Here is a 14,802-nt window from a genome sequence, read left to right as displayed (position 1 = left end):
GTTGGAGTCTATTATTAAGGACAACATCTTAGGGTACTTGGAGACTAATGTCAAAATAAGTCAAAGTCAGCATGGTTTCTGTCAAGGGAAATCTTGTCTGACAAATCTGTTAGAATTCTTTGAGGAAGTAACAAGCAGAGTGGACAAAGGAGAAGCAGTTGGTGTCATTTACTTGGATTTTCAGAAGGCATTTGATAAGGTACCTCACACGAGGCTGCTTAACAAGATAAAATCCTATGGTGTTACAGGAGATATACTGGCATGGACAAAGGAATGACTGACAGACAGGAGGCAGCGAGTGGGAATAAAAGGGGCCTTTTCTGGTTGGCTGCCAGTTACTACTTGTGTTCCTCACGGGTCAGTATTGAGACTGCTACTTTTCACATTGTTTGTCAAAGATTTGGATAATGGAATTGATGGCTTTGTGGCAAAGTTTCCAGATGACATGAAGATAGGTGGAAGGGTAGGTAGTGCTGAGGAAGAAGTGCGATTGCTGCAGGATATAGAAAAATTGGAAGAATGGGCAAAATAGTGGCAGATGAAATACAGTGTTGGGAAATGTATGATCATGCATTTTTGGTAAAAGGAACAATAGTGCAGACTATTATCTAAATGGAGAGAAGATTCAAACATCAGAGGTGCAGAGGGACTTATAAGTCCTCATAAAAGACTCCCAGAAGGTTAATTTACGGGTTGAGTCTGTGGTAAAGAAGGGAAATTCAATGTTGGCATTTATTTCAAGGGGAATAGAATATAAAAGCAAGGAGTTAATACTGAGCCTTTATAAGACACTAGTCAGGCTGCACTTGGAGTATTGTCAACAGTTCTGGGCCCCATATCTCAGAAAGGATGTGTTATCATTGGAGGGAGTCCAGAGGAGGTTCGTGGTGATGATTCCGGGAATGAAGGGGTTAACACACGGGAGGGTTTTAGGCCTGTACTCACTGGAATTCAGAATAATCCATGGGGATCTCATTGAAACCTACCACATGTTGAAAGAAGTGGATAAGGTGGATGTAAAGCGGTAAGGAGGAATTCTTTTAGCCAAAGGGTAGTGAATCTGTGAAATGCTCTGCCACAGACTGCCGTGGAAGCTATTTCCATGCGTGTATTGAAAGCGGAAGTTAATAGATTCCTGATTGGTCTGGGCATCCAGGGCTATGGTGAGAGGGCAGGTGTATGGGGTTAAATTGAATCCAGGGTCAGCCATGATGAAATGGCGGAGAGGACTCGATGGGCTGAGTGGCCTAATTCTGCTTCTGTGTCTCATGGTCTTCTGGTCTTAAAGCTCTTATTTAAGGCTTCAAGAACTTCTAGGAAGCACATTGCACAACTGCATATACATACTGTGACCACTAGGAAACATATTAAACCGTTGTATGCTTATAAGAACTACTTAAAATAAATGTTAAACCGCAAACAAAATTGACAATTAAACCATCGGATCCATCACAACCTGAAGATCTTTTTTAAAGGAAAAAATTCCCAATGTCCCTAGTTCTTTTGGGTTGTCCTGAACACAAGTGGCACCAGTTCAACTGTCATTATTATCTCCATTTGCCATTACCCTGGGGAAAAAATTCTAGCTATCCTTTGTATCTACGCCCCTCATAAACTGGTAAACCTCTATATGGTTACCTGTTTGTCTGCCACATTTCAGAGAGAATCAATCTAGCCTATCCTACCTCTCCTTTTAACTGCAGCTCTCAATTCTAGGCAACATTCTGGTGAATCTCTTCTGCACTTTCTCTCTTGCTACCATGCCCCTTCTGCAGTCTAGTGTCCAAAACTGTGCCTTTGGTACAATCTTGTACAATTGTAACAGAAGCTGCTGCCTAATATTTAACAAGAATGTGTTTGAGAAATTAAATATTCACCAAGTTTAATACAGCTAACATGTCTCAATTTGGAAAAGGTTACGGAGCATTTCCCATCTCAATGACCAGGAAATAAAGGACGACGACATATGAAGTTTCTTTCTAGGCATGCATTTAGGTTTGCCTGATTTTATGATTCACTATATTCTGCCGATCCACTGTAGAACTACAATATGTGCAATTATAACTAACAAAATAAGTCTTTGTATTTATTGAATAAATGCAAAAGCACCAGTTAAAAGTGGCAAATAAAATGCAAAGCCTGTAAGTGCTCTGTTTTGATCATCAGTGGGACCAATAAACCTCTTAAGCAGTGCCCAGGTTCTACTCCATTACAAACACAATTAAGTCCCATTTATTCAATTTAAATCAAGTTAAAAGAGAATAATGTATTCCCTTGGGTAAATGGTTCCAAATGTATCTAGGCCATTAGGTACCTGAAGACTTGGAAAATTTAAATTTGTTCTTATGTTAATTGACTCACTGTGGGGGTTGAGAATCTTTAGTCAGAAGAGCACTTCATGTTTCTTTTGTTCTAATTGTGTTCTTTCTTGTAAAAATTGGGTATAATTTATGTTTAAATTATGTTGTTCTTGTGAATACTGCTTATATGATGCTATGTGCCTGTGATGCTATTGCCAATAAGTTTTTCAATGCACCGGTGCATATACAATAAACTTGATTATTGACTACTAACTCCACTCACTCACAATGTCAACCCTCTAGGGGTTGTCTAAATTACTTGGAATGACAGCACTAAGCTATTCAAAACTATATTCCACTTGTTTCATCTCATTAATATTATTATTTAACTATGTATTTGTGTAACTTTTTAACTAATGGGTAAAAAGAAGGCAATCTGTTTCTGCATTTTGCCTCCCCTATTGTCACTCCTGTTATAAAATTCCAAAACATCAAAACTCATTATGCTGAAACAGTACCAGAGTCTCAGTTCCAAACCTGATCCTGGATGCTGTCTGTGTGGAGTTTATATTACAGTCTGAAAGTTTAAAGTACATTTATTATCAAAGTATGTGCACATTATACAACCTTGAGATTCGCCTCCTTACAGGCAGCCACAAAACAAAGAAACCCAAAAGAGCCCATAAAAAAAAAACCAGGATACACCCAATGAGCAGGGTGAGAAAGAAAACAAATCATGCAAATAAATAAAAGTAAGCAAATAGCATTTAGAATGAAAGTGAGTCTCCTACAAAGTGGAAGTTGTGTCTGATATCAACTGAAGATGACATATCGATCAGTTGAGGAAAGTAGATTCAATTGGTAGAATGAAAAGTTCGCTACCACTATCAGAACCACTTCCTGCAGTGTCAGAGTCAACTCCTACAATCACCACAGAGGAGGTCCCAGAACCTGAGACTGTTTCACAGCCACAAGTATCACCTGTCAAGGACAGTAATCCCCCTTGTCAGGAAGGATGTTATCTCAAAAGAGTAAGAAAGCCTCCACAACAATTAAATTATTAAGCCTGAATGGGACCATTTAAAACTTACTATGCCGTGGATGTCTGTCAATAAGAATTGTATTATATACCGTGTATCTTGTTGAGATGCATTCTCTTTTGAGTTGAAGTTTGTAGCTAAGCAGGGAGGAGTGTTGTATATTTAGTGTTTCAATAATATTTGAGCAATCTCGTATATATATAATCTTGTATATATATAATCTCGTTTGTTTAAATAATTCATTATGGTTTATATGTATAAATAGATTAGTTGCATACATTATCATATGCGCCTCGCTTAAAAGTAGAGATGAAGTTACACCCGCATTTTGGACTTCTGTGTCTTCCTTTGAATTAGTTTAATGTTTTGAAGTTACTGCTTGTGACTGCATGGGTTTCCTTTGTAACATTTGGTTTTCTCCAACTTCCAAGAGTGCACTAGCTGGTAGATTGATTTGATCCTGTGTTCAGGTGAGTGAGTGACCATAGGAATGTAGGGAGAATGAAAAAAATGGGTTTATTACAGGATTGGTGTAAATGGGGTCTTGATGGACTCCATAACTCTGGCTCTATGAACAAATTAAATAGTTATGCTGATTATATTTAGTAATTTGAAGCTAGATTCATTTCTTTTCAACCTTGAATGCAATATAATCTGGGAAGAATAATTTAATTGTGGGACTTTCACTGGAAATAGTCAGGTCCAAAAATGGCTGAATATACATCTAATAACATCAAGAAACTATGCAGGCTAAGGTGATCTGCTTGCATGCTTCTTGACCCTAAATAGTCACTCCCTCCACTGATGTTGCAAAGTGTTCTATTTACAAATATCACACTGCATTTTTTTGTCTCAGTAGCTCTAAAAACCCATGACTTCCAATATTGAGGACGACAAGGACAATACCTTTCCCTCCAAGTTGTACTTTATCCTAATTTGGAAATACATCAAAGTCCCTTCAGCTTGTCACTGAACAATACTATGGGAGTACCTGTGTCAGAAGAACTGCAGCAATTCAAGAAGATGACTCATTACCACAGTCTCACCTGTTACTACAGATGGACAATAAATACTGGCCACATTCTGTAAATTACTGAATATCCAAATACATTAAGGGATCCGGATAGAGCAAAATATGAAAACAACAGGAATTCTGCAGATGCTGGAAATTCAAGCAACACACATCAAAGTTGCTGGTGAACGCAGCAGGCCAGGCAGCATCTCTAGGAAGAGGTACAGTCGACGTTTCAGGCCGAGACCGACGAAGAGTCTCGGCCTGAAACGTCGACTGTACCTCTTCCTAGAGATGCTGCCTGGCCTGCTGCGTTCACCAGCAACTTTGATGTGTGTTGAGAGTAAAATATGACTCATGATTCAACTGCGTTTTCAAACAGTGACAAGCAATGTTGCTAAAACCATAAACTTCTCTGTTGAAAGAAACTGCTGTAGTATAGACCTTCAAACCTTCTAGAAAATTATATTGGATAACTGATATTATGAGAAGATCAAATGGGAGTCTAGACAAGGTGGCTGATGTGTAGATTTAATTCTGTCCTGAATTCTTGGGTCAAATAGGCTTTCTCTGTGATATAGCCCGTGGTAATTCAATTTCTATCTTGAAATTCTGGAGCAGGTAAGTTGTGTGATTATGAATAGGATGTTAATGAATTCATTGCATAATTCCATTTACAAGTAAAATGAAAGGATTTTTAAGAACTAGGCAATGCCATATTAAACAATTTTGTTCATATGTTAATTATATGCCAAAAAAAATTCTTAATTATAATTACTGATTAAGCAAATTAGAAAATCAGCCCTGCTTAATTCATAAATGATTATTACATAAATAAAATTGTGACACATGAATTCGCATTTCAGGATTTTTTTTATATTCAAATGTACTTTGTTAACATTTTTTGTTGTTGCAGATTGATTGGAGTGCCATGTGCTCATAAAAACAGCATAATCACACTAACAATTGCCAAACATACAATCCATTTCAGAACGATGCAACCTCATATTCTATGTTGTGCTGGAGTGAAGCACTCCCAAAGCAACAAGTAAATAATGATTAGATGTGACTCTAATCGCTGCACTGCTTTGACCAGCCTTTTTCCCTGCATGAATCCTATATAAAATATTAGGCTCTTTTGTCAATTCACCTGGAGCACACTCCTGATGTGAATGCAACAAGGCAGTTGTGTTATGTTGTACCCTGCTTTCATCAATTATACAATCAACTTTCAATGAAAATAATTCACCACAATTGAAAGTTTGAACTTAAGAGTTGCACGAAGTTCTCAGTTTTTGTTCGCGGACTTCCATGTTTCTGAAGCACTGATGCTCAATGGACCCTGAAGTTGCACAGTGCCCAACAGCACATAATACATACCATCAGATTCAGCAGCAATTATTATCCCTCAACCATCAGGCTCTTAAACCAGATAGGGTAACTTCACTTGCCCCATCACGGAACTGTTCCCGAGACTCCATTTGATGTTCTCAATACTTATTGTTTATTTATTAATTATTTTTTTCTTTCTGTTTGTATTTGCACAGTTTATTAATTTTGCACATTGGTTTCTTGTCTGTCCTATTGAGTGCGGTCTTTTATTTATTCTGTTGTCTTTCATGTATTTACTGTGATTGCCCACAAGAAAATGAATCTCAGGGTTGTACAGGTATATGCTGATTTATGTACTTTGATAATACATTTACTTTGAACTTTAGATGCAGATTAAACTTTATGCAGTTTAATTAGCAAAGTATTGCCCAAGTACTCCAAGAGTCCCTCAAGGCTGTATAGTCTGAGATACAGGTCTTATGCCCGAGAAAGCCTCCGAGCTGTGCTGTAATCCTAATCTCGCTAAGTCTTTTGTAAGGTAAGCAGTTGTTCACTTGCTTGGTCCTCATTCAGCACTCTGCTCCCAACACACACACACACACACACACACACACACACACACACACACAGCATCACTGAGGCAACCCTCATCCTCTCATCACATACCTGCATGCCTCATCATCTTCTCAGTCCCAACCTAAACCCTATGAAACGGAATTCATAGCCCAAGAAATGTGATCACGTAGCATCATTTGACTTGATGGTTGTTCACGGCAAGGAGAGAGATCTGAATCCACTGATTTTACAAACAATTGCACCATCAGAAATATTGGCACAACGTACAGATTTGTTTTCATGCCTCCTTCCATGTGTCCCATGGAGGGTGGGTACTTGAGACCAGTTCTGCTCTGCCAGACAGAATTCTGTTGTGGCATGCAGGCACAGCCCAGTGTAACTGTGCACGGCAATGTACCTCAGCTGGATTAATTACTACTTCTGAATTTTAAAAATTCAGAATACAAGATGTGCCCAATTAACTCCATGATAGAGGCTAAATCTTTAGTTGTCCCTTGTATGAATATTGCCATCAAGCTTTGTGTTACTTACACTGTATCCAGTAACATTGTGGGGTGCCATGGGTGATATGGCCAGGGCTCTGTGTGTAAGACATGTGAGACAAATGCTGAAGTTGCCAATCCCCACTACTCAAATTAGGGGCATCTGCCTGCAAAAGTATGATTGGCATGGATGTTGCCTCTTATATTTCAGAAAGGGTATGTGAAATTTTCATTTCTCCAAGTGCATGTAACTCTTTGCTGTTCGCTTTCTAAATCTGGCTTCACTTCAGTGCAACAGATCAAAGGATGCCCTATCATGGTAATTAAAGTAATACGCAGAATAATAATAATGACAGAGTATTTGGCTCTTGCAAAGAGCTCATGTTCACAAAGCTGCTGAAGAACAGGGTTACTCAAGCACTCATCTAAGAGCTCAGGCACTTTCATCTACACAGAGAGTCGAGCATGCTGTTTTTCTTGGTGCATAGGTATATCAGTGGAGGTAGTCATGGAGATTAGTAATCTTCCGTTTTTTATGTGTTGTGAACACACCTCCTTCTCCTTTTATTCCATGGTTCAGATGTAATATAGGAAGAAACTATGTAGCATGTTGCAAGAATGATCCTAAAAGGTTGGACAATACTGTCCCGAAATAAGTCCTTTACCTCTCTTACTGCATCAAGATGACTACAGTGTGCATATATTCCAGATGGCTATATGAATGTGCATTTCCAAAAGGTGCCCACAACTTGGTGTGAAGCTTTAGGGAGGAAATAAGCAGGGCGATCAAGCCTGAGGGTCTGGGTCAAGATTTGGATACATGGTCAAGCTTTCTGATCCCACCTTCAGCTGCCATATCCACTTGGCTAGATTTTTGTTCCACTTCATCCCCCTCTCCAACTGCTCACCTACCAACAACTTCTATACCCTCATACAGTAAGTTGATGCATCTGTACATCTCACACCTTCCATATACTTCCTGCTGTTTAACCTTAACAGTAATATCACCCAAAATTATTGAATGTCTGCACCTCCCACTCCTGCAGAAATAGGTGGGGCATAGTCAGGGCTACTCGTATCTAACAGGCAGGGCCAGGGCCAGGCATGGCTGTGTCACCTGTGAACAGCTGGTTCTCTACATAAACAGAATGGCCAATATTCAACATCAAAGTAAATTCATTATCAAGGTACATAATCCAATTACAGGAGGGAGGGATTCAGGATAACGTGTGCAAATGGGTGCCGAATTGGCTCAGAAATACAAAACAATGAGTTATGGTGAGAGGATAATTTTCACATCAAGAAGATGTTAAAAGTGGGGTTCCACAAGGATCAACTTTTGGGGCCACTGCTGTTTCTTATTTAGATTGATGATATGGATAGGCGCATAACAAATAAACTAGTAAAGTTTGCTGATGACACAAGATTAGGGGGAAAGGGGTGATAACATTCAGACAGCAAAATCAATACAGTTAGATCTAAACTAAATCCAGACGTGGACAGATGAACAGTAGATGAAATTTACTGTAAAGTATTACATATAGGAAGTAGAAATATTAGATATAAATATATAATGGGGTGGTCTTCAGTTAGAAAGTGTACTGTATGAGAAGGATTTGAACATCCTGCTAGACTGACCACCAACATCTAGACAATGCACAGAAGTGATTAGGAACGCTAATAGAACCTTGGGCTAAAGAAATCTCTCAGTGGAGTTCAAGTTATGAGGTATTCTCTTTAAACTGTATAAGGCACTTGTGAGGTCACATATTGAATACTGTGTACAGATTTGGTCTCCATATTGTGTGAGGGATGTGAAGGCACCGAAGAGAGTCTAGAGAAGGGTGACTAGACTCATTCCGGGTATGAAGAAAGATTGAAGGTATTAAATCTTTTTACCTAAGTAGAATGAGAGGGGACATGACAGAAGTGTTCAAAATCATTAAGGGTAGAAGTAAAGTGGATGCCAGTTACCAATTCTTTCTTTCTTTTTTTTCTGTTTTTTTCCCTTCTTTTTTTAGGTAGAGGTATGTTACAGGGGGAAGGGTTAAGGGGAGGTGGGAGGGTAGATATTATTCTATGTAATTAAATTTGAAAATTGAATTAAAAAATTTAAGAAAAAATTAATCCATCATCAAGGACCCAGGGCCATAGGTGGAGATCGGTTAAGGGGGATCTCAGACTGACATCAGGGAACATTTCTTTACACAGTGAGTTGTGGACACATGGAACAAACTACCTAGTTGTGTAGTTGAGAGTAGTACCTGAGAAACTTCTAAATCTAAATTTGATAGTTATTTCAACACACTAGGTGAATAGGAACTTGGCAAGCTTTGTTGGGCTGAATGGCCTGTTCTTGTCAAAAGCTTTCTAATGTTCTAATGTCACCAAATATTACCTTCAGATTCATCCTCTTGCAGGCATTTACAGGAAAATATATACAATAGAGTTTATGAAAATCTATACATAAAGAAAGACTGACAAACAACCAACATGCAAAAGAAGACAAATTCTGTAAGTAAATAAATAATACCAAGAATACTGTATGAGTTGCGGTGCCTTGAAAGTGAGTGTGTAGGTTGTGGAATCAGCTCAGTGTTGAGGTGACTGAAGCTTTCTATGTTAGTTCAGGAGCCTGATGTCTATAGGGTGATAAGTGTTCATGAACCTGCAGTGTGGGACCTAAAGCTCCCGTACCTCCTGCCTAAGGGTAGGAAAATATTGACGAAGCAACTGTAGAGGATGACGTTATCTTGACAGAAAATCCTCTGTCTCACATCATAACTCTTTTTCTTTTTAAAAGCTGCAGGAGGTGAGTATCAAGCCTATTAGGGCTTGAACCTTGGTCTTCAGCGTGGCAGTCCAGAACACTACCACTGTACCCAAGGAAATGTGTGAGAAATGAACCCGGATGCAGAGATCATACAGGAGGCCAGAAAGAAAATTCAGACAGGTACTTTGCTGGATACTTTGTCTTTCCAGCACAGTTCCAAAACAAAGGCAATAATCCAAATCAGAATGCCAGGCTTTTTTTTTTCAATTTTACAAAAACAGGAGTCAAAAAGGAGCAAGCAAGCGATTCCAAAAAACACAACAGACTGAATCCAAAGTTCTAAAATAAAACTGGTCTAAAATACAAAACTAGCAAAGCAAGGGCAAGAAATACTTGAAAGGAATACAGCACTGGCTTACAACATAGGCACATTATCAGTATTGGCTCTTTTTCTATTGCTTTTTATTGGTGGTTGGCAGACCAATTAAAAAGGTGCATTACCACCACCTACTGAGCTGGAGCGTGAGGAGGATTCAGGACAGTGATCCTGACACCCATCACCACCAGCTCAAGTTGAAATAATACTACTAACAATGACAATAATAACTATGTGAGCAATGGCAAGGATCAGAGAGAAGTCCAGCATCCAACCTGCACAGTTGCACACATGCATTTGTGTATATACAATAAACTTGACTATTGGCTACTCTCACCAAAATATAAACTCTTCTGGTCTGTTTCGTTCTTGGAATGGTAACACTGAACCATTCAGTCATGCATTCCACTTGTTTCATTGTATTAATACTCTTCTTATTTAACTGTTAACTTGTGCAACTTATGGAAAAAAGGAAAGCAAACCGCATTTGCATTCTGTCCTCCCTTGTCACTCTTGTTGTAAAATTCCAAAATCCCCGAGTGAAGTTTCTTATGCTGAAAGAGCACCAGAGTCCTGGTTCTAATCCTGAGCCTGAATCCCAACCTGTAAAGTTCCATGTAGAGCTTGGAGCCCATCCCATTCACCACAGAGGCACAGGGTTACTCCATTAACATGCCACAGAAACAAAGAAACAAGTGAGTTTTTGAACAGAGAGATCTCGGGGAAAATGAAAACACATGTAGATTGGGTGATGAGGATAGCAGATGGCGTGCTTCACTTTATCAGCTGAAACCCTGAGTACAAGAGTTGACACGTTCTTTTACAGTTGTACATATTGTTGGTTTGGCTGCATTTGGACTATAATGTGCAGTTCTGGTCTCTGCCTTACAGGAAAGATGTAATTATCCTGGAAAGGGTATAGAAAAGATTCATAATGATGTAGCTTGGATTGGAAGGCTTGAGTTACTGTATATGGTGAGATTGGATGGGCTGGATTTTTTTCCCTGGAGGTAATGAGCAATATAAACTTGTGAGAGACATTGATATGGTAGATAGCAGGTGTCTGTTTTCCAGTTAACTGTTGTATCTCTTGACAAACAGGAGAAAATCTACAGATGCTGGAAATCCAAGTAACACACAGAAAATGCTGGAGGAACTCAGCAGGCCAGACAGCATCTAAGGAAAAGATTACAGGTGACATTTCAGGCCGAAACCATTAAGCAAGATTTTTGAAAACAGAATGGGTGCTAGATAACTGGCAAGTCAAATGGCCTATTTCTGTGCTGTATGATTCTATAACTCCAACCCTGGCTTCATTGTCTCCCTGGTGGATATGTGAGTGAAAGCCCTCCTTGGCCACCAGTGTAGCTTACAGAGTTATGTATTGATGACTGCCGTATGTTGACGTACTCTAAGGCAGAGGGTTGGGCGATGTTCTTTTATTTCCTGGGGATGCTCACTAATTTTCTAGACTAACTCATTTGTGATGCAAACTCCACTTGAGAAGACTACATTCCTTTTTTGATTGCCATTTCCAGAAGGTGGTTACTCTAGTGCCCAAACAACAGGCTGTGTGGAGATGAGTTTTGCTTTCAAGTTTCCCATCAGCTAGAGCATTAAATAGAAAGTAATGACTGTACTTTGGAGACATGGGCAGGAATGGTGCGCCATCTACTGGTGCTTACCTCACACAACAAGAATAAAATGTGTCTTGCAAGCAAATCTAACAAGCAAATTTAATTTATGTTGCTTTAAATGCAAAATGTTTTTCAGACTTTCTGTTAAGATTATAAGAGGATAACAAGGACAGAGTCCAAGTATTTCCTTAGGCTGAAGAGTCAAAAGTAAGGAGTCAGAGCATTTGGATATCAGGTAGAATATGTCGGAGTGTGATAATAAAGAATTGCCTTGCACAGGATCTTTGGGATTCTTGACTTCTGAGGGCAAAGGATCCTCAGTCATTCAATATATTCAGGACTGGGTTTTGGGCATAAAGTGAATCACTAGGAAATTGAATGACAAGCACAGATATAACTGAAAGGTGGAGCAGGTTCAAGGGCTGTATGGCTTACCCATGCTTTTATTTTCCATAGCCTCAGATTATTAAGTTAGACATATAACTGATAAAGAAATTTGCAAAAGTACTCCCCATACCTGGCTGTCAAAATCCATTAAATACTAGAAGGTTCAAAGCGTTTGAAATCCACGTATTGGCATCAATTAATTTCTTCTTAAGTTATACAAGAGACTGGACAGGCTGTGATTATTTATAAGGCAGGCCAAAGGAACTAGCTGAGTTAGGCACTTTGGTTGGCATTGACTGGTTGGGTCAAAGAGCCTATTTCCATGCTGTATAGCTCTATGACTCTGACCAGAAACAGAGCTAATTGCTCAATTACAATGTACTAATGTGGATTAAGAATTGGTCAATGGACATAAAACAATGGAATTTACAAATAAATTTGCATTGGTTTAACTGGAGGGGCACGTAAGTAAATGATACTGGAGCACCAGCAATTTACAATCTATATCAATGATATCCCTGCTAGGATCTAGTGCAATATATCCACGTTTACTAATGGTATAAAGTTGGTAACCAGCTGAAGTGAAAGGGGTGGTAGAAAATTTTAGATATAGACAGACTAATTGAGAGAGAAAAAAGCAGTAGAAATTAAGTGTAGAAATATGTTTAGCCATCATTTTTTCAGAAAAAAATAGAAAATCTGAATATTTTAAATAGCAAGAGACTAAAAGCTGTTGGTGTTCACCCGGGCTTTGGGTATCCTTACACGCAAATCATTATTACTTATTACTATCAATAGGCCCTATTATTAAAGCAATTTTTCAGTTGGCAATTACTGCAAAGAGATTATTTTCAAAGCTATAGGAATTGTGCTGAAATTCTATAGGGACTGGTGAGACTGCAGTGGAAATGTTGTGTACAACTCTGGTTTCCCTACCTAATGAAGGGTATACGTGTAATAGAGAGAACGCAATGAAGACGTGCATTCAAAAATTTAAAGTAAATTTATTATCAAAGTACACATACATCATCATATACTACCCTAAGATTCATTTTCTTGTGGACATTCACAATAAAAACAAAGAAACACAAAAGAATAAGAACATAAGACCATAAGCTATAGGAGCAGAATTAGGCCATTTGCCCCATTGAGTCCACTCTGCTATTTCATCATGGCTGATCCATTTTTCCTCTCAGCCCCAATCTCCAGCCTTCTCCACATATCCCTTCAAGCCCTGACTGATCAAGAATCTATCGACCTCTGCCTTAAATATACATACAGACTTGACCTCCACAGCTGCCTGTGGCAAAGAATTCAATATATTCACCACTTTCTGGCTAAAGAAATTCCTCTCATCTCTGTTCTACAAGGACACTCCTCTATTCTGAGGCTGTATCCTCTGGTCTCAGACTCTCCCACCAAGGGAACATCCTCTCCACATCCACTCTATTAAGGCCTTTCACCATTCAATAGGTTTCAATTAATTCTTCTGAATTCTAGTGAATACAGGCCAGAGCTATCAAACGCTCTTCATATGGTAAGCCATTCAAACCTGGAATCGTTGTTGTGAACTTCCTTTGAACCACTCTAGTTTCAACACATCCTTTCTAAGATAAGGGGCCCAAAACTGCTGACAATACTCCAAGTGAGGCCTCACCAGTGCTTTATAAAATCTCATTATTACATCCTTGCTTTCATATTTTAGTCCTCTTGAAATGAATGCTAACACTGAATTTGCCTGCCTCACCACAGACTCAAACCTGCAAATTAACCTTTAGGGAATTCTGCACAAGTACTCCCAAGTCCTTTGTGCCTCAACTTTTGTTGTATTTTCTCTCCATTTAGAAAATAGTCAACCCTTTCATTTCTACTACCAAGGTTCATGACCACAGATTTCCCAACACTGTATCGCATCTGCCACTTCTTTGCCCATTCTCCTAATATGCCTAAGTCCTTCTGTAGTCTCTCTACTTCCTCAAAACTACCTACCCCTCCACCTATCTTTGTATCATCTGCAAACTTTGCAACAAAACCATCAATCCCATCATCCAAATCAGTAACATATGACGTAAAAAGAATATGGGTCCTAAAACAGATTGGGAATACCACTAGTCAACAAATGTGAAAAGGACAACAAATTGTGCTAATACTGAAAGTAAAACATAATATAGATAAATAAGTAAAAAATAATATTGAGAACAGGAGTTGTAGAGCCTTTGATTCCTGGGATGGAAGAATTACCCTGTGAAGAAATACTAAGCAGGCTGGGTCTACATAAAGTTGGGAGGAATAAAACATAATGTTGTTGACACACAGAGTACAAAATTCTTATAGAGCTTCTCAAGATAGAACTTAGAACTCTACAGCATATTACAGGCCCTTCAGCCCACAATGTTGTACCAACCATGTAACCTATTCTAGACACTGCCTAGAATTTCCCTGGCACATAGACTTCTATTTTTCTAAGCCTCATGTACCTACTGAAGAGGCTCTTAAAAGACCCTCTTAAAAGATAGATGTAGCAATGATATTTTTCTAGGCTAGGGTGTCAAGAACCAAGAGTCAAGGCCTCAAAGTAAATGGCTGGCCATTCAGGACTGATTTGAGAAATTCCTTTACCCAAAGGGTAATATATCTTCAGATTTATCTTTCAAAGTAGACTATTGAAGACTAGTTGGTGAGTAGATTCAGGACAGAGGCCTGCAGACTTTTAAAAATTAAGAGAATTCAGGGTATTAGTCTCACACAAGTTGTTTTCAGACATAAAAGGACACTATCTTATAATTTTTCTAATATACTTCAAATGCTTTGCTAACAATAACAACTAAAGTTCTATAGGATATTTATTTAACAAAAATATTCTCAGGTATTTCACAACTGCAGGTCA

The 14,802-nt window shown here is 38.7% G+C and overlaps 1 protein-coding gene across 3 annotated transcripts in view; it reads right to left on the bottom strand.

Moving 5' to 3' along the window:
- Positions 1–14,802, bottom strand: part of LOC140195455 (disintegrin and metalloproteinase domain-containing protein 22-like) — a 345,726-nt gene that overhangs the window by 111,923 nt on the left and 219,001 nt on the right. The window lies entirely within an intron of this gene.

The sequence above is a fragment of the Mobula birostris genome, chromosome 3 (assembly GCF_030028105.1).
Source record: "Mobula birostris isolate sMobBir1 chromosome 3, sMobBir1.hap1, whole genome shotgun sequence".
NCBI lineage: Eukaryota > Metazoa > Chordata > Chondrichthyes > Myliobatiformes > Myliobatidae > Mobula > Mobula birostris.
This window is presented reverse-complemented; position numbering and strand designations above follow the sequence as displayed.